Here is a 26,016-nt window from a genome sequence, read left to right as displayed (position 1 = left end):
CATATATTAATTCATCGATTCTTATAATACATTCACACCAAAAGTTGCAGGTAGGAAAGTAGCTGGTGTTTGAGGAAAGCAACCTTCATTCCAACTGATGCTCTCAGATACCAACTGCACTGTGTCTCAACCTGTTAGAAAATTACTCACCCTGCTTATTCTTTATTCACATTCGAAATAATGGGTTTCACTGTGTCACCTCTGCACATGTACATAGTACACATTTGCTTAGAGTCACTTCTCTTGTGCCCACCCCACACACACACTAGTCTCCAGCCTTCCTCCCAAGTGTCTCCCTTCTACATTAATCTCATACTTTTAAGTCTGAGAGAAGGCATATTATGTTTGATATTCCAAGTCTGCTTTGCCATACTTGTTTTCAAAAGAATATAAATTAACTCTAGAAGTTAAGGATCTCCAAGTCTTCTGATGTTAATTATGAAACATCCTAGACATCCTCATGCGTTTGTAAAATTGTTCTTAATTAAATAATAAAGACTAAATCATTCAACCTTTTTATTAATCAGGAAGATTAATTCTATGCATCTCCTGAAGAAGTAATTCACTACCAGAGAACCAAATCAATGAATGTAAACTATGTGTGTGGGAGGGGAGAGAGAAGGGAGGAAGGCATGGAAGGAGAGGAGGTGTGGAGGAAAGGAGGGAGAGAAGGAAGGAAAGAGAGGATGGAAGGATGGATTAAAAGAAAGAAGGAGAAGGGAAAGGGAAGGGAAGGGAGCAGATTCTTAACTTGATCATCAATTGTTTCCAACATGTCTCTGAAACAGGGAGGCATAACCACTGCTATTCAATGAAAGAAAAAAAGCTAACATTAATTGAGCACCACACTCAATCTATTTTATTATCTCATATTATACTCAGAACAACCTGATGATAACATAACTGGTGAACTCTCAACTGGCAGACTAGAAGGAGAAAGTAAGTTTAGGCAACTCTCTTTGGGTGACGCAGACTATAAACTGTGGAGCCAGAACTGGAGAGCATGTTCAGCAGAATCTGACCTATATGGACAGACTCATACTCTCAGCCACCCCAGCACACTTGTCTCATTAAGTAAGTACCTTCATAGGATCTAAGCTTCAGTCTTTGGTGTCATTTTATTCGAAGACAGTGCCTGTGCTTATCCTGCCAACACTTTGGCATGGGTGCACTGCTGAGAGGAAGAAGCATACTATGAAATTAGATATGACTATTGTAAAAGATTTAATAATAGTCATGACTGCAGAGAAAGAAAGAATCCAAGTCATTTTCTATCTTAAAGAAAGTGTGGGTTGGGAAATAGCTGAGGTTAAACTAAGTCTGGGACTCATCATAATTCAGCACCATGGGCAGCAAAAGAGGGGCCATAAAACTGAAATATGAGACAGACAAGAGATAAAGGGGAAAGAAAGAAAATGCTTAACTCCCAGGTTCCTCCACAGGAATTTGAAACTGTCGAGCATTTTATTCACCCTTTCATTCAGGCCTATTTATCTTCCTCCTGCCATCTGGACTCCTCCTGCAGAAAAGCCATTCTTGCTCATACTTGACAGTGCCAGCCACTTCCTCCAAGGGATTCAAACCTGTTTGTTTAGCTTCTATTGTAGTGTGTATATGTCACACCATTTCTCTGAGAAATGACAGGCATGACTACTTCTACCTGGCAGAGGAAGCCGTACCTTGGACCAAGAGAACAGAGCCCCAAACTCAGCTGCCTGATGGTTATGTAAGCAAGCAATATTTCAGGGAGACTTTCCAATCTGTGAAGTGGGGACTCTGAAGAAAGCTCATTAGAAATTTACATTCTTCATTAAGTTATAGAAACAACCATGGAGTGGCCATCCCTGAGAAAAGGATATTAAGAGCAAAAGCATTGTGAAGCAAGGGTACCTTACAATCAGACAGTGATGTATATTGTGCAATACACATTGAAGACAAACATGAAGAGTATGCGAGTATGGTATCAATTTACTCAGTATACTAAAAATACATTCAACCTATTGTTAAGCCATACAGCACATTTGTAAGAATATATATATATTTGAGAGGACAAAATAGTAAGTAGTAGGGCTGTCTGGAAAGAGTTGCAACTAGGGGTCAGGGTGTGATTTGTATATAAATATATAAATCTTTTGAAGAATACATAAAAATTTTAAAGACTATATATAGGTATGACAGTTTAGAAGTTTCTCAAGTATTCACATGGTGATGGATTTTTACATTCACCATGATGACACCACTCTGTGGCCTTCACCTTTATCATTTTTGCCAGGTCATCCTGCCCTGTACTTACACTATTCTTTAAGAAAATTCTTTTCACTTGGGTAAGGGTAGTACACCCTTCACGTTCCCAATAAGCTTGGGAAAGGATGTCAGAAGCAAACCCATAATTCCAAAAGTGATGTTATGGTTGTGTTTTGTTAGGAAAAGAGAACCATTTGCCTGCTATTCTAAAGAAAAAGCTCCCTCTTCTTCAGAAAGTCATTCCCCTTGGTGGAATATAAAGAAATAATAAGGAGCTGGAGAAGTGTCTCAGTGGTTAAGAGCACTGGTTTCTCTTCCAGAGACCCAGGTTTGAGTCCCAGGAACTATCTGGTGGCTCACAACTAGCTGCAATTCTAGTCCCAGAGGACTCAGAGTCCTCGTCTGGCTTCTCTGAGAACCAGGTGTGCATATAGCACACAAACATACATGCAAGCAAAATTAAATCAATATATGTAAAATAAAATAATAGTAAACAATTTTTAAAGTTCCATCAAAGTTTTGTACAAAATATAGATTGTCTACTTAAGCTCTCAAGTCAAGCAAAGCAGCCAATGTGGTTAACATGAGGTGACGGCCATTGTGGCTGTCAGATAGCTGTACTCCTATCAAGTTCCTGGAAGGTTTATGAAGGTTGGAAAAACATGCACTGAATAGTGGACTACTGAGAATGCTCAACTGTCAACTAAGCTCAGGAAATTTTAAGCTAAGGAAGAAAGGAAAAGCTCTTCAGCAAAGCATTTCCAAGATACTTTGGCCTGTTCATGAACATTATGGATTTCCCAGAGTATTAGGAAATCAGGTAGAATTTTCCAAACAAATGCTTTGAGGCTCTGTAAACGCAGAAAAATTGTTCAGATGAGTTTCTGGGAGATGAATGCCCATGATTCAAAAAGGATAATGGCCTCTTGAAGTTTGCACATAACAATAGAGATAATAACAGATGATGAGCAAATATATATATGCATATATATATGAAAAGAGAGGAGCTAAGAGGACTTTTACTCCTATAATTTCTGTGGTTGAGAATGTTTGTTGATGTGTCAGGTGAAAATGGCATAATATTTTAACAAAAGCTAGTTAAAACTGTGAGAACAGCTCAAAGACCATACTATAATTTGAAATCATCTGAAATTGACTAAAAGGTGTAGGAAATCACAGCCTTTAACACAGAGGGTAGATTGGGCTGACTTTTGTAAAACCCACTAGACTAAAACTTTCTTTGAGGAGATGCTTCTGTGTGCAGTCCAAAATTGAGAGGATATGGTTCATGATGAAGTTCTTTTAGACAAATTATTATTTTTAGAAGACCAACCAAAACACAACCATGCCTTATGGTCCCATCCTTCTTTCCTAATTTTACTTCCAAATTAAGGTTTAAATGTTTTAATCTGAGTTATATAGCCCCCTACGAAAATGAACAACTACTGTGTTTGAATGTCTCCTAAAAGTTCACATTAGAAACTTAATCCTTAACTTTATATGTTGATGGTATTTCAAGGTGGGATGTTTGAAAGGTAATTAAAATCAGATCAGGTATTATAGGTTTAGACTTAAGGTGTTTGCCAATAATCATGAGTTTAAAGATCTGATCCCAGTACAAGAATACTTAGTGTCTTAGTTGGAATTTCTATTGCTGTGATAAAACGCCATGACCAAAAGCAGGTAGGAAAGGAAAGGATGTATTTTGTATTACAGGAAGTCAAGGCAGGAACCTAGAGGCAGGAACTGAGGCAGAATCTGTGGCTGAATGCTGCACACCAGTTTATTTCTAGTGACTTGCTCATCCTGCTTTCTTATACCATCCTGGACCACCCACTTAGGGGTGGCACTGCCCAAAATTAGCTAAAAGTTTTGATGTGATGTCCTCTCACATCAATCACCAATTAAGAAGATGCCCTGCAGGCTTGCCCAGAGGCCAGTCTTACAGATGCATTTGTCAATTAGGGTTCCCTCTTCTCAGGTAAATCTAGCATTATTAAATTAGTTTTTAAAAAGAATAAAAGAGAGCAGGGCACACAAAGATGGAACGTGGAAAAAAAATGATTGGAGCATAAGGATTCTAACCTCATCAATCAATTAATCAATTGGTGGGTTCACAGTTTGAGAGTCTACTTGAAGGTGATAGAAATCAAGGAGGTGAGAAATCTGGCCGCTTCTCCATTTTCTCTTAGTCTCATATGCCAAGCACTTCCATAGTCATGACACCCTGCCTCAATACAGGCCTAAAAGCAATGGAGCCCACCAGCACTAACCTGACACCATTGCTCTTAATTATATCTTTTTTCCTTTAAATTGATTTTCTCATGAGGCTAGTGAGATTGGGCCCTCCAGATGAAATTAGTGGTCTTTTGAGAAGAGACAACATCCAGGCTTGAGTGCTGTTGTACTTAGCTTTGTCTGTCAACTTGACACAAGTTAATGTCACTTAAGAAGGAAGTCTCGGTTGAGAAATGGTCTAGATCAGATTGGCCTATGGGCCTGTTTGTGGGAGGTGGTCTTGGTTATTAAATAGATGTGGGATGGCTTAGCCCACTGTGGGCAATACTGCTCCCTGGAAAGATGTTCCGGGGCTGTATAAGAAAGCTAGCTAAGCGTAAGCCTGAGAATAAGGCAGCAGTCAGAGTTACTCCATGTTTTCTATCAGATTCCTGCTTGAGTCCCTGCCCTGACTTCTCCAAATGGTATACAGTGACCTAGAAGAATAAGCCAAATAAACCCTTTCCTGCCCTAAGTTACTTTTGGACAAAGTATTTTATCACACAACAGAAATGAAAGTGTGCTTCTACTTTCTTGCTACATTACCTTATGTCATGTAATAATTCAGCATGAAGCCCCTCACCAGAGCCATACCCCATCTTTGGACTTCCTAGTCTTGAGAACCATGAGCCAAACACATCTATTGTTCATACGTGACTCAATGTGTTGTATTCTGTGGTAGCAAAGTAAAAATAACTAAGACATCAAGCATGGGGCAAGGCATATCATTGTTATCAGAAAACAACTGTGTATTCAGATAGCCGACTCAAATTATCATTTAGAAAAAAGTAAATAAATTGAACAGCACTTCATTTACACTTACAAAGTTTTTTTTATAAATATGTGTGTTGCATATATACACTATTAATTTTAAAAGGGGGAAATAAAACTTTTGCTGTAAGCCAATTTGTACTGTATCACGCAATACAAATATATCTTCTCTGATCCAAATGAAAGATTAGATTGTTCTTCCATAATAATTCCCTCACAGAAATGTATCTGTTCTGATTAGCTCCTTTCTGATATTCCTTTTCTCTGGCATGCATAAATGTATATTTAAGTATGGTGACTTGGACTCTTTGGCAAAGAATTGCTGACCACCTGAGAGTGTTTCTAAAATAACAGCAAGACACCTAATGCCTTCAGACTTGTAAAAGGCTTTAGGAGCTACACATTACCTCACCCCTGTGATGCCCAGGTTAAAATGACTAGGACATAAATCAGGTGAGGCTCTTCAAAGACCTTTGCTCAAACGACCTCATCATCCTTCAATCATAATTAGTGATTGACTTCGATGTCTTCCTCGTGGAAGGAAAAGCATGTTTCACCTCCATGTTAAAGGTGCATCTACCTCCCTGTGTATTTCCTTTGTTCTATTCTTAAAGAAGTTCTGAAGTTATAATCCCACCACAGCTGCATACCTAGGTCTCCTAATATAACTCCACTTTCTGCCTATAGGTCTGAGACAGGGTCTTGTGTGGACTTCGAGCTGCCTAAGGCTGAGACCAAGAGTGAAATCCTGCTCCTGAGCTTCTGAAATCTCCTGAAGAACCAGCATTACATTATGTGAGTGTGTGTGTGTGTGTGTGTGTGTGTGTGTGTGTACCCCCACCATAGTATCTTACGTGATGTGCTAGGGACCAAACCTAAGGTCCTGGGAATGTTAGGTCAGAGCTCTACCCACTGAGCCACATTCACAGAACTAAGAACTACAAATCTAAATCTGTTGACTATACTTGGAAGACACCTTCAGAGCTCAACCGTCTAAATTTTGTATGTTATAATTGATTCTGGCAGCACCTTGCACAGTGCTTCTCACATACAACTTGGCATATGTTTTCAGAATGAAAGACATAACAGAAATGGGAATATCACAATGGAGGATAACTAGATCCTCCTTTATTCACACACTTGAGAAATGCTATTGACCACAGCACTATACTAGGCATTAGAACAGAGCAGGGAGTAAACTATGGACCCCACTAACCTACTGCTTTTAAAGAACATGGAGATGATGAGCTAGCTCAGTGCCCTAGTGCATACGGATAATCCCAGTGCTTGGGAAGAGGAAGCCGGAGGTGTTCAAGGTCATCCTCTGCTGTGTAGTGAGTTTTTGGTCAGCCTAAGCAGTTCAAGATTTTGTCTCACAAAAGCACTAAGAAATGGTAAGGGTATGGAACGATAGCTACCCTGATTTGCTTGTTACACAAAAAGTATACATGTATCAAAACATCACAAGTATATACAAGAATTAGATACTAATTAAAATAAACATAAATGAACTAGCCAGGAGAATAAAGTTGAGCAGCACATCAAACAAACACAGACATATCAAACACTGCAGTATTAAGATGTGATGCCTTTTTCTAGAAACAGAAATCATGACTCAATGTTTCTTACAAATAAGATAGAAAGAAGAGAAACACGAAGAAGAGCCAGCCGGGATAGGAAGCGGCCCTGGGACAGCATCGGCGCTGGTACAAAGTAAGAAAGTTGAAGTCAAAGACCATGGGAGATACAACAAAACCTTACTTTGTGAAGCTCACCAAAGACCGCAGAATTATTGATAATGATTTCAGAAGGGGTTATCCCCAACAAGATTATTTAATAATGGATGGTTGTGCTAAAGGCCATCGTAGTAAAATGGAAAAGGGCCATCCCAGAAAAAAGTCACCCGGGAACTATAGGAACACCCCCAGGAAAGGACTATGTGTGGTTTACAGCAATACATATGCATTTAAAAACCGAATTTACAGTCAGCCTGCTTGGATGAATGATAACCACAAAGATCAAAATAAGAAATGGCTATCTGATGAACTCGCTGGTAATGCAGACACCTGGAGAAAGTTCAAGCCGGGACCTAGGATTCCTTTCATGAGCCGGTCAAGGAAAGAATCCTTTCAGGAGAGTGACAATGCCTACAGGTGGCTGGAGGGGAGAGGCTGCAGAACGGTGAGAAGGTTGTTTCAGAAAGACCTCACCAGCCTACAAGCCATGTCAGAAATGGAAGCAGGAAGTCCTGAAAGCAAGAAACAGTGCTCCAGACCTTGTAAGCCACAGAGGACTAGAATGGACAACGGGGAGCAGGACGGAGACTTGGACCACCCTGTGATCGACGAGTCTGTCCTTTCAACCAAGGAGCTACTGGACCTACAGCAGGCTGAGGAACGGCTCAAGAGAGACTGCATCGACAGGCTGAAAAGACGTCCACGAAATTACCCGACAGCGAAGTATACCTGCAAACTGTGCGATGCTCTGATTGACTCCATCCCTTTTGCTCATAAGCACATCGAGGAGAAGAGGCACAAGAAGAAACTTAAGGAAAAGCAGGAGGAAGAATTGCTCACCACACTGCCCGCGCCAGCGCCCTCCCAGATACATGCAGTTTGCAGCGCTATTGACAGAGTGGTGCAGGAGTTTGGTTTACACAGTGAAAATTTGGATCAGAGGCTAGAAATTAAGCTTGTCATGGAAAGTGTGATCCAGAACAAACTACCAGACTGTTCTCTTAGGCTTTATGGATCCTCCTGTAGCAGACTGGGCTTCAGAGACTCTGACGTGAACATTGATGTTCAGTTTCCAACTGTCATGTCTCAGCCAGATGTCCTCTTACTTGTTCAAGAATGTTTAAAGAACAGTGACTCCTTTATTGATGTTAAGACTGATTTCCATGCCGGAGTCCCTCTGGTGGTGTGCAGAGATAAGCAAAGTGGCCTTCTTTGTAAAGTAAGTGCAGGAAACGAAAACGCCTGGCTGACCACAAAGCACCTAACGGCTCTTGGAAAACTAGAACCAAGGCTGGTTCCTCTGGTGATTGCATTTAGATACTGGGCAAAGCTTTGTAGCATCGATCACCCTGAGGAAGGAGGCCTGCCACCATCTGTGTTTGCTCTCATGGCTGTTTTCTTCCTTCAGCAAAGAAAGGAACCTCTCCTGCCAGTTTATCTAGGATCGTGGATTGAAGAATTCTCACTAAATAAATTAGGGAATTTCAGCCTTAAAGACATTGAGAAACACAATGTGGTCTGGGAGTACACTGACAACAGCACAGGGGACACCAGCTCAGCAAAAGAGAAGACACCCAAAGAGACTGCAGCAAAGAAGGGACAGGTGCCATTAACATTTAATGTAAAACATCTGCCTTCAGTGCCAGTCGGGCAGCTCTGGGTGGAACTGCTGCGGTTCTATGCTCTAGAGTTTAATCTGGCTGATTTAGTGATCAGTATTCGTGTCAAAGAATTGATATCACGGGAATCAAAGAACTGGCCCAAAAAGTGCATCGCAATCGAAGACCCCTATTCTGTTAAAAGAAATGTGGCAGAGACCCTGAATAGCCAAACTGTGTTTGAGTATATACTTCATTGTTTGAGGACAACATATAAATATTTTGCTCTTCCACACAAAATTACAAAACCCAACCTCACAAAGCCTCCTAACCCAATCGCCTGTGTTTCAGACCCTTACAAAGAAGACAAGGAGGGGGTTGCTAATGAACATCAGGTGGACAGCAGGTATACTGGGTCAGGTGAGAAGGACACCCTCTCTGAAGATGACTTAGCTGAGCCTGCTAAGGGTGAAGATCCAGAAGAATGTGGCAAACACATGAGTGGGGCTCTGCTCATAGACCTAGATAGAATAACTCTTAAAGAAGAAAGCTTTTCTGAGGAAAATTCACCCAGGGGCCAGTCTGAGTTCTTCTATGAATTTAGAAAGCTGACCTTCACCAAAGGCGAGTCTCCCCCAGTAGCATGCAGCTTGTGTAAGCGAAAAGGTCACCTAAAGAAGGACTGTCCTGAGGACTTCAAGAGGATCCAGCTGGAACCTTTGCCACCCATGACCCCCAAGTTCTCAAATATCTTAGATCAAGTCTGCATCCAGTGTTACAAGCATTTTTTTCTAACTATTGTAGAAGACCAGGCTCGTGAACATATCCGGCAAAGTCTAGAAAGTTTCATAAAAAAGGACTTTCCAGGAGCTAAATTGAGCTTGTTTGGCTCCTCCAAAAATGGATTTGGGTTCAAACGGAGTGACCTTGACATCTGTATGACAATTAATGGATGTGAGACTGCTGAGGAGCTGGACTGTGTTAGAACTATTGAGGAGCTGGCACAAGTCCTCAGAAAGCACTCAGGGTTAAGGGACATCCTGACTATCACAACAGCCAAGGTGCCCATTGTGAAGTTCTTCCATCTAAGAAGTGGTTTGGAGGTGGACATCAGCTTGCATAACACACTGGCTCTTCATAACACAAAGCTCTTGTCTGCATACTCAGCCATTGACCCCAGAGTGAAATATCTGTGCTACACCATGAAAGTGTTCACAAAGATGTGTGACATTAGTGATGCGTCCAGGGGCCGCTTGTCATCCTACGCCTACACACTTATGGTGCTATATTTCCTCCAGCAGAGGTCTCCACCTGTCATCCCCGTGCTTCAAGAGATATACAAAGGTGAAAAGAAACCAGAGATACTTGTGGATGGATGGAATGTTTACTTTTTCGATCAAATGCATGAACTGCCCACTTGTTGGCCAGAATATGGAAAAAATACAGAATCTGTTGGGCAGCTGTGGTTGGGACTTCTACGCTTCTACACTGAGGAGTTTGACTTTAAGGAACATGTAATCAGCATCAGAAGAAAAAGTCTGCTTACAACGTTCAAGAAACAGTGGACCTCAAAATACATCAGTATCGAAGATCCCTTTCATTTGAATCATAATCTTGGTGCTGGATTATCAATGAAAATGACAAATTTTATAATGAAAGCTTTTATCAATGGTAGGAGAGTATTTGGAATTCCAGTCAAAGGAGTTCCAAACAACAAACTCTCCAAACTGGTATACTTTTTTGATCCAGATGTCCTAACTGAGGGAGAGCCAACCCCAAATGACAGGTGCTGCCGAATCTGTGGGAAAATAGGGCACTTCATCAAGGACTGTCCCATGAGGGAAAAAATGAGGCAATGGCAAGACCAGGAAGATACCCCAAACCAAAGGTACTCAGAGAGCAAAGAAACAAGAAGCAAAGAGGACAAAGAAATTCAGAAAAAGTACACAGAAAAGGAAATGACAAAAGAAGATAAGCCCACACCAAGCACAGCTGCAAAAGCCAAGCCAGTGAGGGCCATTGTTGACCTGGGCCAGAAGAAACTTCTCAGGACACCAGCAGAAAAGTGGAAGAGACAGGATGACAGAAACTCAAGAAAAAAGCATTGTTTCATCTGTGGAAGAGAAGGACACATTAAAAGGGAATGCCCACAGTTCAAAGTCCCTTCAGGTAACCTTTCCAGTAAATATATGACTCAGGGGAGAGCTTCAGTGAAAATGACCCAGCCAGAATCATGGGGGAAAGAAATGCAGCACCGGAAATGGCACTCAAATGTCCCTGTCCACTTGGGAAATTAGGTTCACATCACAGGACACAGTGACACAGATCAGGCTTCAATGTAACAGTTGAGGGGCATCATAATTTTTTAAATTTTAATGAAATTGCCAATGGGGAAAAGAAAAATTTTAATATAGTCTAACTATACCACCAATCTCCAGAGATTTGAAGATTTTAATAGAAAGTCAACTTAAAAATATAACTGAGGGTCAGTATTCAATGACTACAGTGTCATGGGTTTTAGTTCTTTCAAAGCACTCTAAAAATAGTGTGCTGCTCACCAGAGGAGCTCTCTTTTCCCTACACATCCCCTTTTGATTTTCAAGAGGGAATTCTCTTTGTTGTTACTGGATCATGGTATGGACACACATCAAGTACATGTGGACTGTGCTGCTGTACATAGAGTCTGCAAACATTCTTCATGGTTCCCTGTAGAAATGATAGCATGGAATGCAAGAGCCCATTGGCGTAGGCCTCAGTGGACAGCAGCACCACTGACAGACACATCTCTGAAGGCTTCTCTAAGTAACTGACAGAACTGTTGTGCTCATAAAAATGAAGTCATAAAAATAAGTAGTCTTTTTTGCTGGTTTAAAAAAGGAAAAGAAAAGGGGAAAAGGACAGAATAAAAGTGCTTTTTACTTTTTATGATACTTAGAAATTAGGGTGGAGAGCTTTTACAAACCTCTGAAGATCATAGAAGCTGCTGTCTCTACCAAGCACAAGTTTGATTAGCAACCTTCTGGTCTGACTGGAGCCCTCTCTAAACTGTTAAATGAACTTCACAAGCCTTTCTGAAATAGTAGAGTCAGAACTAGGCCTGTTTATTTATCATTTTGAAATAAAAATTAAACTTTCAATGTGTAATTTTATCCACATTATTTTCTTATAAAAGAATCACCACTAGAAAAGTCAATCAAAGATCTGACAATATAAATCTCCTTAATAGGATGCCTATGCTGTTCCCCTTCAGTGTGTACTGGGTTGTTGATAGCTGTGCACTTGGTTTGGGGTACAGGAGCGAACTGGGGGCTGAGAGAGTGCTTGCTAAGGACAGTACCACCATGAGGGGGACTCAGAAGACTCATTTGGTGTGAACTTCTGTTCATAGTCTAGTTACGGAAGACTCATGTCAAAATGAAGTCTTTGAGAATTGAAAATCATGGTAAAAAAATAAAAATGGTGACCATCAAAAAAGAAAAAGAAGGGGAGGATGGAGGAAGGAAGGATAAATTGGAAGGAAAGCAGGCAGGCCACCATATTTGGAGTGAAAATAATAGTGAGGACACAGATCTCATGTGATTAAAAGCCTCAAAGCCATGTGCCAATAGCGGGCCTTTGTCCTGAGGATAAAGTAAATCTATTAAACATTTTTTTTAAGTAAAGAAAAAAATATATACTTCATTTGTATTTTGTAAAATGTTTCTCTTGCTTATTGTAACAAATTTTAATTGTGTAGGAAGTGAGAAAGATTGCTAACCTGGGTCCTCTGGGTCCTCTGGGTCCTCTGGGTCCTCTGGGTCCTCTGGGTCCTCTGGGTCCTCTGGGTCCTGTGTCCAAGAGGCATAAACCTTCCACCAAGAACTACAGGCACCTAAGAAACACTTAGAGTGGGAGAAAAAGGGAAGAACACAGCTATCAGTTACCCAAATACCAAATAGTCATCCCCCAAAACATATGCTTACAAATAACATTATATGGACTCAACTGAGTAGGTTGAATTTATAAACTGAGGCAGAAGTAATATAATAAAAATTAAAGGAAAAAGAGACCACAAACTTGAAAGAAAACAAGGCAGGTAACATGGGAAGGTTTAGAAGAAGGAAAAGGAAGGGGGAAATAGCAAAATCATTATAATCTCAAAAAATAAAATTTTAAAAGGTACTTTTTTTAAGGTTGCCAGTTTCTAGTCATTGCTGACCTTTTCCACTGAGCAGCAACTCAGAGAGTCTGTGTCACCACTGACGGGCTCCTTGCAAGTCCACTGGGTGATGTCATTGTCACCAAGATAAAAACCTTCTCTTCTGTAATTATATTAAGCACAAGGGGTCTTTTGATCTGTAGTTTGATACAAAGTTCACAGTTCATCCCTGAGAGGATGGTTTGAGAAAGAAGAGGGAAGACTGAGAAGCCTGGTGGCGAGGAAAAAAAGTTGAATTCAATAGAGGCATCACAACATTCTCCAAATGCCCCCCCCCACTTTTACACAAAGCCTGCCTTGGTGCCTTTAACTATAAGGGCATCTTGAATAAACAAATAAACAAACAGTAATGGTACAAGAACCAAGACTACCTTGGCATGCCAAAGCCCTCATCTCTTCAAACACCAGGATATGTTTTCTTTCATCTGTTTTTCTGTCTGCTTCCTTTTCTTTTCTTCCTTTCTGTCAGTTGAGACACTTTTATTGCCTATGAAATTACATTGTTTTAAACACTATAAAACACATTTATGGCCAAAAGCAAAATTAATAAGCCAACTTTCATGAACATTAATAGTTGGAGTCTTTTCTTCAACTTCTTTCTCATTGTTTCTAATGGATACATAAAAATAATGTAGAGTGCCCTCCAAAAAAGAATTAAATAAATCACTTTAGACTTTACCCACTTACTGTGTATCCTACAAAATAATTTATTTTTAGTAGGCTGTGACGTGTTGTAGTCAGTGTACCACATGTGTCAGGGCTCCTGAAAGTTTCCTAAATTCTGAAACTACAAAAAAATTCTCCTAGTGCAAGGCTATCTACTTGATACATTATCAATTAAACCTGGAATTTAATTGAAATGAGCTACAGGCACTTAGAGTAATCAATCATCTGTTCTTTACAGTTGAGCAAGTGGCATCTGGAGTTGGCAACAGATTCAGGCTGCTTCAGCACCGTGGACAGAGTCTCATGCTAGCCTCTGGCTTCAAACATACATGCCCTTGGACTTCAAGGTGAATGCAGAAATTCATTAGCATGTCTGTGACTGAGTAGCTAAGAATCAAGGAAATAACTCACCTATCTTCGTAAATAATAAATCCTTATTTCACTTCAGAAAAGAAACAAAAAGTTGAGTCGTCTTTTAAATAAGGAAGAAAAATATATACTCTACTGAAAACACATCTAGTATTTCCATAGATAATATTAGGATATTCATAGATACTGTAAACCACCTGAGTTTCTTCTCTCCACTTACTATAACACTATCATAATAATTATGTGCAGTTTTACCTCTTTAAATGTCTGTATATGCAGGTGAACAAATAATTACGTGCATGTGGTGTATGTGTCTGTCTGCCTGTCTGTGTCTTTGTGTCTGTGTTTTCATGTTGAGTCAAGAACACAACTACAGGTATCATCCTCAAGAATGTCATCTACCTCCTTTCAGACAGAATTTATCAATAGCCTGGAGCTCACCAACTAGGTAAACTAACATACCAGTGAGCACCAAGAACCCTATCTTCATCCCCTGATGGTTAGGACTACACATGCTTGCTTCTGTGCCCAGCGTTGCTTGCTTGCTTGCTTGCTTGCTTGCTTGCTTGCTTGCTTGCTTGTTTTGTTTTGTTCTAGAGTTTTTTGTTTGTTTGGGGATTTTTGGTTTGGTTTGGTTTGGTTTGGTTTGGTTTGGTTTGGTTTGGTTTTTAGGTTTTTTTGGTTTTGTTTTTGTTTTTTTCTCATTTTTGTTTTGATTCTATTTGATTTGGGGGGGTTGTTTTTACTTTTGTTTTTTTCTCCACCTAAATCATTTACTTTTCTTTGAAGAAATGACTGAAAAACACAACTCTAGAAAAGCAAGGCTGAAACAACATTCTTCATGTTGTGTAACAAAACTCACCCTTTAGGAGACATGGTCATAACGCCCATGGGCAGGTCTAGCTATGGAAATGTGAAATTCATGCATACAAGTTTCATAACTGAAAAAGAGGGTGAAAGCCAAAGGAATCCCTCCAAATAAACACTGCATATATATGATGTCCCTTTTGCATTGCTCATCAGAAAGGAGGGACAAGCAGCAGCCCAGTCCCCCTCAGTAAGCCAAGGGCAAAACCCTGTAGACGATCTCAGCACCAGACATCAGGGCTTAAAGTCTTCAAACTACAGGCCACAGTCCTTGATCAAGATCGTTTGTACCTGCACAAGTCATGTCCACCTCCCCTCGGCTTATGGATGCACTTCTAGGACTAGAGCAGAGGGGTTTTTATGATCCTCTCATGTAAATAAACACAACTGGAGGATGTGGGGGTCTCTTGTCTACTGGGAAATCATTTTTGAAGCTTGGGTTTACAATTTGCATAAACCCTTAAGAGTAAACAAGATTATTTGGAATAAATGCAAGTAACGTATGTTGACAGTGGCAGATTCAGTCGCTACTGAAGATGAAATTTGGGGGGTAAAATAACAAGTCAGAGTTTGCTGTAAAAGATACTGGAAGGCACAGAACGACCCCCAAGTCCAGTCCCTGCATTTTATTTTCTTGTGATTCCCTTGTTCAACCAAGCACCACAGGGGATATGTAAGCACTTGGGGTTTGAACTGCTCTAGAAATTGGTAAAAATCCTCAGTTAACTATGGAGTAAGAAGGGAAGGGAAGGTTATGACAGAGTGAAGTTTTAAATGCATGCTTAAATGAACAACAACAAAAAAAGGAAAAAGATGAAAAAAAAAGTGATATAATGCTGGTTTTGTCCCAATGCTGCAACCTCAGTCCAGGATGCAAGGAGTCCACCACACTGAATTGGGGTTGCTGTGGTCAAGCAGAGCATGGGTGGCTGGGTGGCGTGTATGACAACATTAAAGCATGACGCTAGATCATGGCCACTGCCTAACACAGGGCAACCCTTCAAGGTGTAGTGTGCAGAGGCATCCAGGGGGCTGGACAAACTGTGGCTTAGTCCTCCTGGTACCCACAGGGTAGGGTTAGTGATGGTGATGTGTGCCCAGCATTTTTACATGAGTGCTGAGTGTTGGCCTTACATATTCATGCTTATGAAGAAATTCTTTACCACTCAAGCTATCTCCTCAGCCCCTGTTTATGTATATTCACTGGAATTTCAACACAATATATGTAGTAAAAAAAAAAAAAAAAAACTATAACTAATGTAGAAGGACCTCTTTCAACTCAGCCAATTATATCAGCATTTGATATATTTTATCAAACCTTAAAACTCACTGAGTTCCAGGTCTCAAGACTTTTGCCAAGAGCTCCAAAGTAGTCAGTGAGATGGCTCAGCAGGCAAAGGCCCTGCTGCTAGACCCAATGACCTGAGTGGGTTCAGTCTTCAGAATTTGCATTGTATAGGGGAAGACTACCACAAATGTCCTCTGACTGTCATATATGTGCTATGTCATGCATGCCCCAACATATGCATATGAAATAAACAAGTAAAAAATAATAAATAAAGAACTCTGAAGCAAATCCCAGGTTATAGCCGTGAAGCTATAATTCACACAATATGAAAACAGATCCTAGTAAAAAACCTATTGCTACTATCCTGCTAAATGAACATTGTATTAAACTGACTCTCTATGACTTACTGCTACAGCTATGTATTAGTGCATCACTCAGCCCTCACCAAACAGGATCCCTTTTGCAGCAAATGGTAATTACCACAGGGGTCCACAACTGATTGACATGCAGAGAATAAGAGAGTGGGGTTTTAAGCCTCAAATGGGACATCTGAATTGTATTCTCTTCAGGGAATCAGTCAGGGGTCACTGTGGAAGAGGCGCTGAGAAGAACGCAAGAGCAGGAGATGACTACAAGGAAATGGTGGTTTCCTGACACAACAGGAACATGAACACATGCACACATGAACTCATAGTGTGTGTGACATCATGCAGAAGACACACACAAGCTCAAGCCAAAGAAAGTTTCAGCATAAAGGGAGGGGGTAATCTGGGATCTGGGAGGAATTGGGGAGAGCCATGAGAGTAAATATGATCAAAATACATGAAATTCTCAAATAATTAATTAAAATAGTTTTAGAAAATGAAAAAAGAAAGACAAAAGAAAAATCCTAAAGATTATTTTCATAGGGCTGGAGAGATGGCTCAGTGGCTAAGAATACCACTGTGGCATGACTGCTGTCTCTATTCCATCCAGGTTCATAGGTTAGAAAATAGCAAGGTCAATATTATTCTCAAAGCTAAACAACTGGTAGCTGGAGATTGCTCTTCCACAGGACCCAGGTCAATTCCCAGAGCCCATGACTCTGGTAACTCTGGTACTTCTCAGCCTCTGGTAACTCCAACTCCAGAGAAATCTAATGACTGACATCTGGACAATAAAAATAAACCTTTGTTTTAAAGACTGCTTTCCAAAACTGGCTGTCTATGATAACCAATAAAAAATATATATATTCATATTCACCCATTTTGAAAGGAGAAAGGGAACATAGGCTTAAAGTCCCTACCAAAAATCCTCAGTGACCTACATCTCAGAATTCAGAATTGTTCTACAATGTTTTTTGGGTGTTTTGTTTTGTTTTGTTTTGTTTTGTTTTGTTTTGTTTTTTGAAATGGTATCATGTATTGCAGACTGATCTAGAGATCACTATTAACTAAAATATCTTTGAATGCCTCATCCTTCCTCATTCTAAGTTTGGCATTAAGCTGTGCACCATCATGCCTCATTTATACTGGGGGAGGGGCTGAACCCAGTGCTTCATACACACTAGAGCAAGCACTCTACCTCCCCAGGCACTGTTACACATATTAGAAAAAAATGAATTACACACTATATAGCAACCTTAAAAGGACTGAGTTATCACAAATAATCTAACACATTTCTATTTATACACTAAGATCTACTAATATTTACATTGACTGGGATAAAGCCCACGAGTAGCTTCACAAGATCATGGGAAATTTCAGATGAAATTAGATCAGACAGAAGGTTCCAAGGAACCAGGTAGGTCCCAAGAAAACAGTTTTTCTGATTTTTGGATTTCCAGACTTTGAATATGACACTGTGGAGTTAAATTTATTGAGCAGGAGACATTCTGCATACATTAAAATTTAATCTTTACACTAAAGCTCTGAGGGATGCTTTATTAGTTCCATTTTATATGTGAGCAAATGTAAGCTCAAAGAAATTAAAGAACATGAGTAAGGTTATGCATCGGCAAAGGGTAACCAAGGATCGGAGCAAGCTTTTCTGTTTCTGCTGCCTGTGGCTCCAATGCTTTTTCCCAAAGGAACACTAACTACTGTGGCATGACTTCTGTCTCTATTCCATCCAGGTCCATAGATTAGAGAAAACAAATACAATATTATTCTCACAGCCCAAACAACTGGTTATGTGGTTATGTGGTTGGCAAGGACTTTTACCTTGTTCCATTTTAGGCATGAGAAATAAGCCCAGCCGCCGCTGCCACCTTCCCCCCATTGCCGCTGCCACCCACTAACAGCATGCCACCTGAAAAGTTCCTTTCTGCTTCCAGCCTGTCCTGACTGTTACCTCGAAGTTATCAATTGATGGAGATTATAAACCTCCCTACAACTCCCTACAACCGGCAAGAAAAGAATTAGCAACACTTCACAGACTAGCCTCCCTTCTGATTTTTCCCACTGTTTTGACTGATGGTAGATTTTTAAGAATCTGAGAGATGGAACAGGCTTTGTCTATCATCCAGTCAAACCATTTCTAAGTTCATAAAGATTTAAAGACCTGATTCATATCTATGTATCACTTCATAGGCCTTTCATTGCATTCATTTATAACTAAAGGAAAAAATAAACCAAGGAAACGAAATGTGTCTTAAAAGCAACAAACAACCTCCACTGGCAGGGGCAGAGTCTGGGGACTACAAGAAAAATCAAAGGTGACCTGGAATCTATCCTGCCAAGCAATATGCAAACAACTTGCCAGTCTGCAACAATATGAAGTCACTGTTATCATAGGGCTTTACAGATTTACATGACTTTACAGATCACTGGGCATTCTTTAAAAGAAACCAACTTGCTGGGTATGGTGGTACATGTCTGCAATCCTCATTCTCAAGAGACAGAGACATGAGGATTACCACACATTCATGGCCAGCTGGAGCCATATAGCAAGACCTGGTCTCAAAAACTTGCTTAAAAGGAGTCAATATGTCATGTACGGACATCAATTCTATTTGCAGTACTGGCTTATCCAGTGGCACTTTTATCCCGAGAATGATTCTATCCCCAAAATTGGCTGCCTGTTTGGACAAGAGAAGTTCCATACTGTTAACCTATGTTAAAGACAGATGGAACTATGCAAAACAAACAAAGGCCCTGCACTGAGATGTGCCAGTGTGTTATACAGTAATGAACCTGACCCCATGAGTAAGTCGGCCAAAAGACACCAGATTATGAAAATGATTTCACACTAAACAGTGGTATAGAGCCTTGACTCTGCCATTTATCAAATCAGCATGACCTTGGGCAACTTATTTATCTATTATTTCAAAATTGTGCATATTGAATATGTATTACTCTCATGGCAAGAAAACAAATTTGTTGGCAGATTTTTTTTTTAATGCCTTTACATCTACGGCTGAATTATGCTTTATACACATGTAAGGGTATCCAGAGGTCATGGAAAACCAATGCACAAGAAAAAACTATTCCAGAGAAAAGGCATGAGCCAACACTAACCCTAACAAACCTCTCATTATTGTGAGTTTCTTCTTATTCATCAACAAAATACCTGCCAGCAAGATGACTGTGAGATATATATTGTTTTTTTCTTTAATCCAGCCTTTTGCTTAGTGCCAAGCACTTATTTAAAAATAATAGCTATTGTTTTTATTATATGTATAATAGCTTTATGTTTTCTTTATATTCTAATCTAAATCAGTTTATAATGGGAAGTAGAAACAATATTTTATTTTTTGCAATCTATGGATTTACTTTCCTGAACACATTAAGTCCCAGCTCTCTCCTGTAGAACAAGCCATCTGTTAACTTTGGATTCAGCTGAATTGAAACAGCCTGTATGCAGGTGAAATCCAGGATGTCTACTCAGGAGGAACCCAGACACCAAAGAAAACCCAATCTGGTGCTTGAGACTAACTTGGCAGGTTAAAAATCATATAGGAAAGGAAAGGCTGCAGACAAAGAGACTTTGGTGCCTAGCTGTATGGTAAGGTCATTAAAGGAATGGAGACAAGAATGAAGTGATGATAATAGTTGTGATGATGATGACAGTGATGATGACGACAGTGATGATGATGATGGTGGTGGTGGTACTGACAATAACACTGATGTAACAGTTCCTGTTGTCGGTGATTTTAAAGCACTTCCTGGAAGAAGAATGGCCTGGAAAGACCTTCTGCAGTTCAGTGTAAAAGCAGAAGTGTGACCCAACCTGATTTTACTCGGTAATAGTCACTCCTTCTGAAGTGTTTGGTTCGTGACAACTTTAGCTTGTTTGCAGTATAATTACAGCCCTCGGGCCTAGTGAAACAAAACTCAGGGATAGAACAGGATTTTATTAACTACAGACAATGAGCATATATGTGCCTGGTCCCACAAGAGCAGATGGATATGTCTGTCTGTTTCTATCGCATGAATGAGAAAGGGGCCCCTTTAGGGGAGATGCCGGACTAGGTCAAGAGAACACTGATGGACTAGGTCAGTTACCTAGGAATAAATTAGGAAAGGACATCTGACTAATACAGATGAGGCCAGCTTGATGACAGAGTACATGATTTCACAAATAAGGCACAGTACCAGCTCTCTCTTGACTCATGGGTAGGTACCTTCATGGAAGGCACAATCTGAACAGTGAATACAGTGACCACAGCTGAGGTATCCAGTTGCCTTGGAGATTAGAGTTATACTAGAAGATACCATGATGCTCTGTAGCACCCCGTTCTGACAGCTGCTGACAAATCATCCTGAAATACAAGCCTTGTGGAGGACAGAGACATTGGTTATCTCTCAGCCCTTCACTTGATGTCAGAGGCAGAGACTACTCAAAGTTCATGAGAAAATGAGATCCAGAAAAAGGAAAACTAGTATCTCAGAAATGGTGGAAGCCAGCCCAATGTAGGCAGATGCCTTTAGTTATGTCCCTAATGTGCATCATCAAAATTAATTTGTAGAGACCTGGAAATATTATTAAGGCTACAGGGAACCAAAATAAGCCAGCTTCTAAGGTCGAAGATGGGGCTGTGTATAAAACAAGAGAATTTAAAAGGCTTTCTTTCTCTCTGTCTCTCACTCTGTCATTCTATTTCTCTTTCTCTCTGTCTCTATTTCAATCTCTCCCCCTCTCTCTCTCTCTCTCTCTCTCTCTCTCTCTGTGTGTGTGTGTGTGTGTGTGTGTGTGTGTGTGTGTGTGTGTGTGTTGATAATGTTCGAATTTCTTCTGGAATACTACAATATTTCTGGTAGCCTTTTTACAACAGAACCTTATCCTTACTGTCATCTCTAAAGATCAGAGGCTTTACCATCCTTAGTTGTGAAACAGAAACCCTCTCCTAGATTGGCCTTTCCCACAATGTGGGTAGCAGCTTTCATGACATGAGTCACAGGATTCCAGGAGGTCTTGGCCCCAAACATGTCTCCCCAATCTTAATTGCTATCTAAAATGACATTATTAATATTTTATTCCTTCAAGGCGAGTAGTTTTTCCTCCCCCATGTTCTAGCAAATATCAAATAGCATATTCCCACTAGATACCTGCACAGGTATCTTCTCTGTCTTCACAGAGTCTCCTAAAATCATCTGCCTAAGATCAAACAATTGAGCAGGTATGTAAAATGCAATGTTTTGGGTACCTTTCAAATGCTAAAGCAGGCTAATTTCCAAAGGTTCCCCAGACATTCGCTAAAACTAACACCCTTGGGAAAAACTATATTGGAACCAATGAGTTTGTCAAGCAAGATCTGTTTTCAACTAGAACTGAACCAATAGAATCAGGAGCCTGCACAATATGGTGGAGGAAGATGGGCTGCCTCCAGACAGCTGATCTCTTGCAAATGACTTCAGTTTGCAAAATGTACAGCAAAGTGACTCGTTCTCGTGTCCCCTACTCCATCAATGTCTTTCCCCTAAGTTTCTGCAATTCCTATCGAATGACAGCTTCCAAAAGCTGGCCTCGACTTTGTAGCTCTATCATAAAATAACAGAGATAGAAACATAGTGGGATCAAATGCTCTAGGAAAAAAGCAAACACATTTCTACAGAATGATGGTGGTAACACATCACTGTAAAATAATAATAATAATAAGTCCATTATCATCAAGGACTCATTTTAATAAAAAGGAATTGACTCTGGAGCTGGACTGACTTTGGTTTCCATTCTGGCATGTGACATAGTGATTCTATGCTCTTCTGAAAAAGTTGCTTAACTGTTTAGAGCCTTAGTTTCCTCAGGTATGAAGTAATAATCACCAGATACTACCCCTTGAAGGCTGATGGTGAGAGTTATTTATGTGTTCATACACTGAAAGTACCTGTCTCATCAGAGGGTCTTCTTCATAGGAGATTAGCTCTTAGGTCACGTGCTTTCCAGGCATTGCCATTTAATATTTACTACATTTTAGGTCCTATAGAAAGCTGTCTCCAAAATCAAGAAGAGAATATTTATAATCTGAATATATTAGAGTTTCATAAAGTACAATGAAGCATGCAAGGGGTTCTATCAAAAACTATAAATAAGCCACTACACATGTATTATGCAGTCAGTTCTCAATTATTCATGGAAGGCAGGAAAGCAGATCGGGATAGACCAAATGAGGAAATGATTCAAAAAAGATCTCTAAGATTTGTTTTGACATTTGCACTGAACTCAAATGTATGTGACATCTGTGGAGTTTTCAAACTTATTCTCTATAAGGAGTCCTGACTTCTGACAACAGCTCCCTATACAACCATTAAGCAGACAGAGCAGTGTGAGCCATGCTTCACACTCAGAGGGATGCTCTGGTGCTACCCTGTTTATTGTATTCATTTATCTCCACTTTCAGTGCTGTCCATGCACAGTAAGTCCAAATAAAGAGACTATAAACAAGACTTGTCGCAGATAAATCAAAATGTGGGTCATTACATAATGGAGTTTGAGTACGTTGACATCTTGGATGAAGTTTGCAGTATGACTTTGAGGATGACAGAGAAAGCCTAATGGTAGAAGTGGCCTGGGGAGAATCAGCAAACACAGTCTGTAAAGCTTTCGAGATAAGGACTGAACTGGTAATCGGAGATCAAGAAGGCATTTCATTCACTTCTGTGGAGACCACTAACTCTAGAGCTGTGTGTTGAAGCTCCAAAAAAAAAAAAAAAAAAAAAAAAAAAAAAAAAAAAAAAGTGAACTAGCATTGTCCTTGGATCTGCAGACAATAAAAACTAAGCCTCTGCCAGCTTAAAAGGGGACCTCAGAAATATTTGAAATAATAACGGTTGTGGATTTCTCTCTAAAGCCCACCAGACACCAAACCTCTAGTCCAGGAAGCTTGGAAAAGGTAAAAGAAGATTTGTGCCATGTGGAGGAGAAGACAGAAATGTCATTTGGAGGGAAATGGGTACAACTTGAGTCAGTATGCTACGGGAATTAAGCCAGACTCCAGAAAATGTCGCTGCTTCTTCATTTGTGGTTCTGAAACATGAGATCATGTATGCATATATGATATACTGGAAGTAATACTCTCTAGAGGAATAAATAAGGGGGTAATGGTGGGATATGAGGAAGAAATATGCTCAACATGAAATATGTAATTATATGAAAACGTCTTTATATAACACAGTACCACACAAAGAACATAGACAAAGAAACTTTAAAAATAACAGATTTTAAGAAAACTACTAAAAAATGTTCTCATTTCTCCACCCTGCTATCTGCACCCCTAGATAATTTTAGAGTACCTCCCACAGAGAGATAGGGGTTATTCCTCTACCCCACCAATCAGAGGTGACTATAGCCTAGCTTTGAAAAATAGAATGTGACAGCAGAGATGAGGCCTAAAAAAGGCTGGCAGCTTCCACAACTGCCCAGGATCTTAGCCAGTGGTCATGTGAAAAAATCTGGTTAATCTGAGTTACATGATAATCTATGTGGCACATGGAAAAGCTGACTCCACTGAAACAATCCTGACCAACCAGCTGCAAAGCCGTCAGGAAGTTGACTTAAGGCAAATGAATTTAATGTAGACTAAAAGTAGAACAAGCACAGAATTCCAACCAACAGAATTAAAAGCCAAAGAAATGATGGTTACGACACTATGCTTTGGAATAATGTGTTACTCAGCAAAACTGACAAATACACGCCGTCCCAAGAAAAGATATTTGGAAAACAAACTTCGACACACAACAGAAAGGATCCTGGGTGTGGAAGGAGAATTTCTGAAGGAGGCTTGAGTAATGCTGAGGCGTGCCATCATCACCTCAGGATCCTCCCAGTGGGGTTTCTCCTCACCAGAAGCAGCGGCAGCTCTTACTTTTCTGAAGTTCTCATGCATTTGCTAAATGTCTCAGTGAAACACTATTGGGCTTTACCGAGAGATGAGATGTAATTCTACCATCCCCAGGAAAGGGTTTTAGCTGATCCAATTATAGTCCATGGTTTGGAGAGCTCAGACAAAGACAGGTCTGACTGAAGGCCTGACTTGTGCACGCTGAGACCTGTTCCCTCAAGCATTACGTCCAACTATTTCTGGGAACTTTTTAAATCCAGAATTGGCTTTGGGAATTGATCTACAAAGACCAAACTGCTTCCATCTTAACTTCACTCCTCATCTGTGGATTCCCCCCTCGAGAATGAAGTTGAGTCTGACAGCAGTAGCATTTCACAAAGCCATATGTAAAAGCAATTGAGTTCTATATTTTAGTGACGATTTTAAAAAGAACCGTCATAAGATTGAGCACTTTTTAGAGGTGACAGCTACACAGATTACTTCCCAATGCCCTTTGTTCTTAAAATATCATTCTTGACTCAAAGAGAATGCTGGGCTTGAGTCAGACAAAGACTGGACCAGCGAATGTTTGCAAAGTGGAGTGGGGTGGGGGGGAGTTAAAGTTCACTTTTCTAGGGGAGAAAAGTTTGAGGGACAGTTTTGAATGTGACAAGATTTCAAAAGGACCAGGTTGAGGTTGAGGACACAGGTGCATATAGATGAAGTGGAATTCTTGGGGAAGATTTCAATTCAGTCAGAAGTTATGGGTTGGCAATTTCTCTTTCTTAAAATTGAAAGAAAAAAATGGGAAAATGATTGACAAGACATCAAAGTCTTCAGTTTTGAGGGGATGGCACTGTAACCTTTACCCCTCATGACAGGACTTAGGGCTTTGTTCCCCCTCTGATACGCCTCATGGAGTGACAGAAGCAGTCATTTCCAGTGGTGGCTGCAACCTCCTAGCCCTCTCTGGTCCTTCCCAGAGAAGAAGCACTCAAGCTGGTAGCTCTCAAATAAAAGTGGTTGATAGGAAGGGGAATCATTAAAGAAGCTGTGTAGCCAATATCAGACTCTCTGATGCACAGGAACAATGGGCATTTGACCTTGCAGTGGTTTGCTCGCTGCTCGTCTTTCATCTGAGCACCAGGTCTCACCTGCTCTCCGAGAGTTAATGTATCATAAGAGCTCTCTGCTCAGGCGGACAGAATAAAAGAGCCATCTCCTCTTGACAGCCTTTCTTCCCCACCTCGCAAGCCTCCACCACTGTTCTTGCTGCAGCAGCTTCCTCCAATGCACTCCAATGTGGGTTTGGTTTTCAGGGGAAATGGAGAATTGCCATGCTATGGAAATATCCCTCACACTTGACTCTGTGGTTAGATCCCAGAAAAAAATAAGGCCAAGAGGTAGACGTAGCTCCTCCAGCAGGCATCCCACCTTAACAGAGCAGATGTGCTCTGCTCGCATGGAAAGCAAGCAGCATGTCCATGAGAAGCAGGCTAAAAGTGATGTCACCTTAAAGACCACTGTTATGAAGCATCATGCCTGCTCCTCCATTCAGAAGTCACACCCTTTTCTGAGGCTGGAGATGTAGCCCAGTACTGAGAGCTCTTGCCTAGCATGTGTAAGACTCTGTGTTCAATCCCCAAGTCTGAAAAGGAAGGGATAGAAGGATAAAAGCAAGATGGATAGAAGGAAGTTGGAAGGAGGGAAGGAGGGAGGGAGGGAGGGAGGGAGGGAGGGAGGGAGGGAGGGAGGGAGGGAAGGAG

The 26,016-nt window shown here is 40.5% G+C and overlaps 1 pseudogene; it reads left to right on the top strand.

Moving 5' to 3' along the window:
- The first annotated feature begins 7,029 nt into the window (after positions 1-7,029).
- On the top strand, positions 7,030-10,923 carry LOC117703189 (terminal uridylyltransferase 7 pseudogene; annotated as a pseudogene).
- Positions 10,924-26,016: the final 15,093 nt, after the last annotated feature.

This window comes from Arvicanthis niloticus, chromosome 2 (genome assembly GCF_011762505.2).
Source record: "Arvicanthis niloticus isolate mArvNil1 chromosome 2, mArvNil1.pat.X, whole genome shotgun sequence".
Classification (NCBI taxonomy): Eukaryota; Metazoa; Chordata; class Mammalia; order Rodentia; family Muridae; genus Arvicanthis; species Arvicanthis niloticus.
Note: the sequence above shows the minus strand (reverse complement) of the source record. Positions and strands in the feature narration are given on the sequence as shown.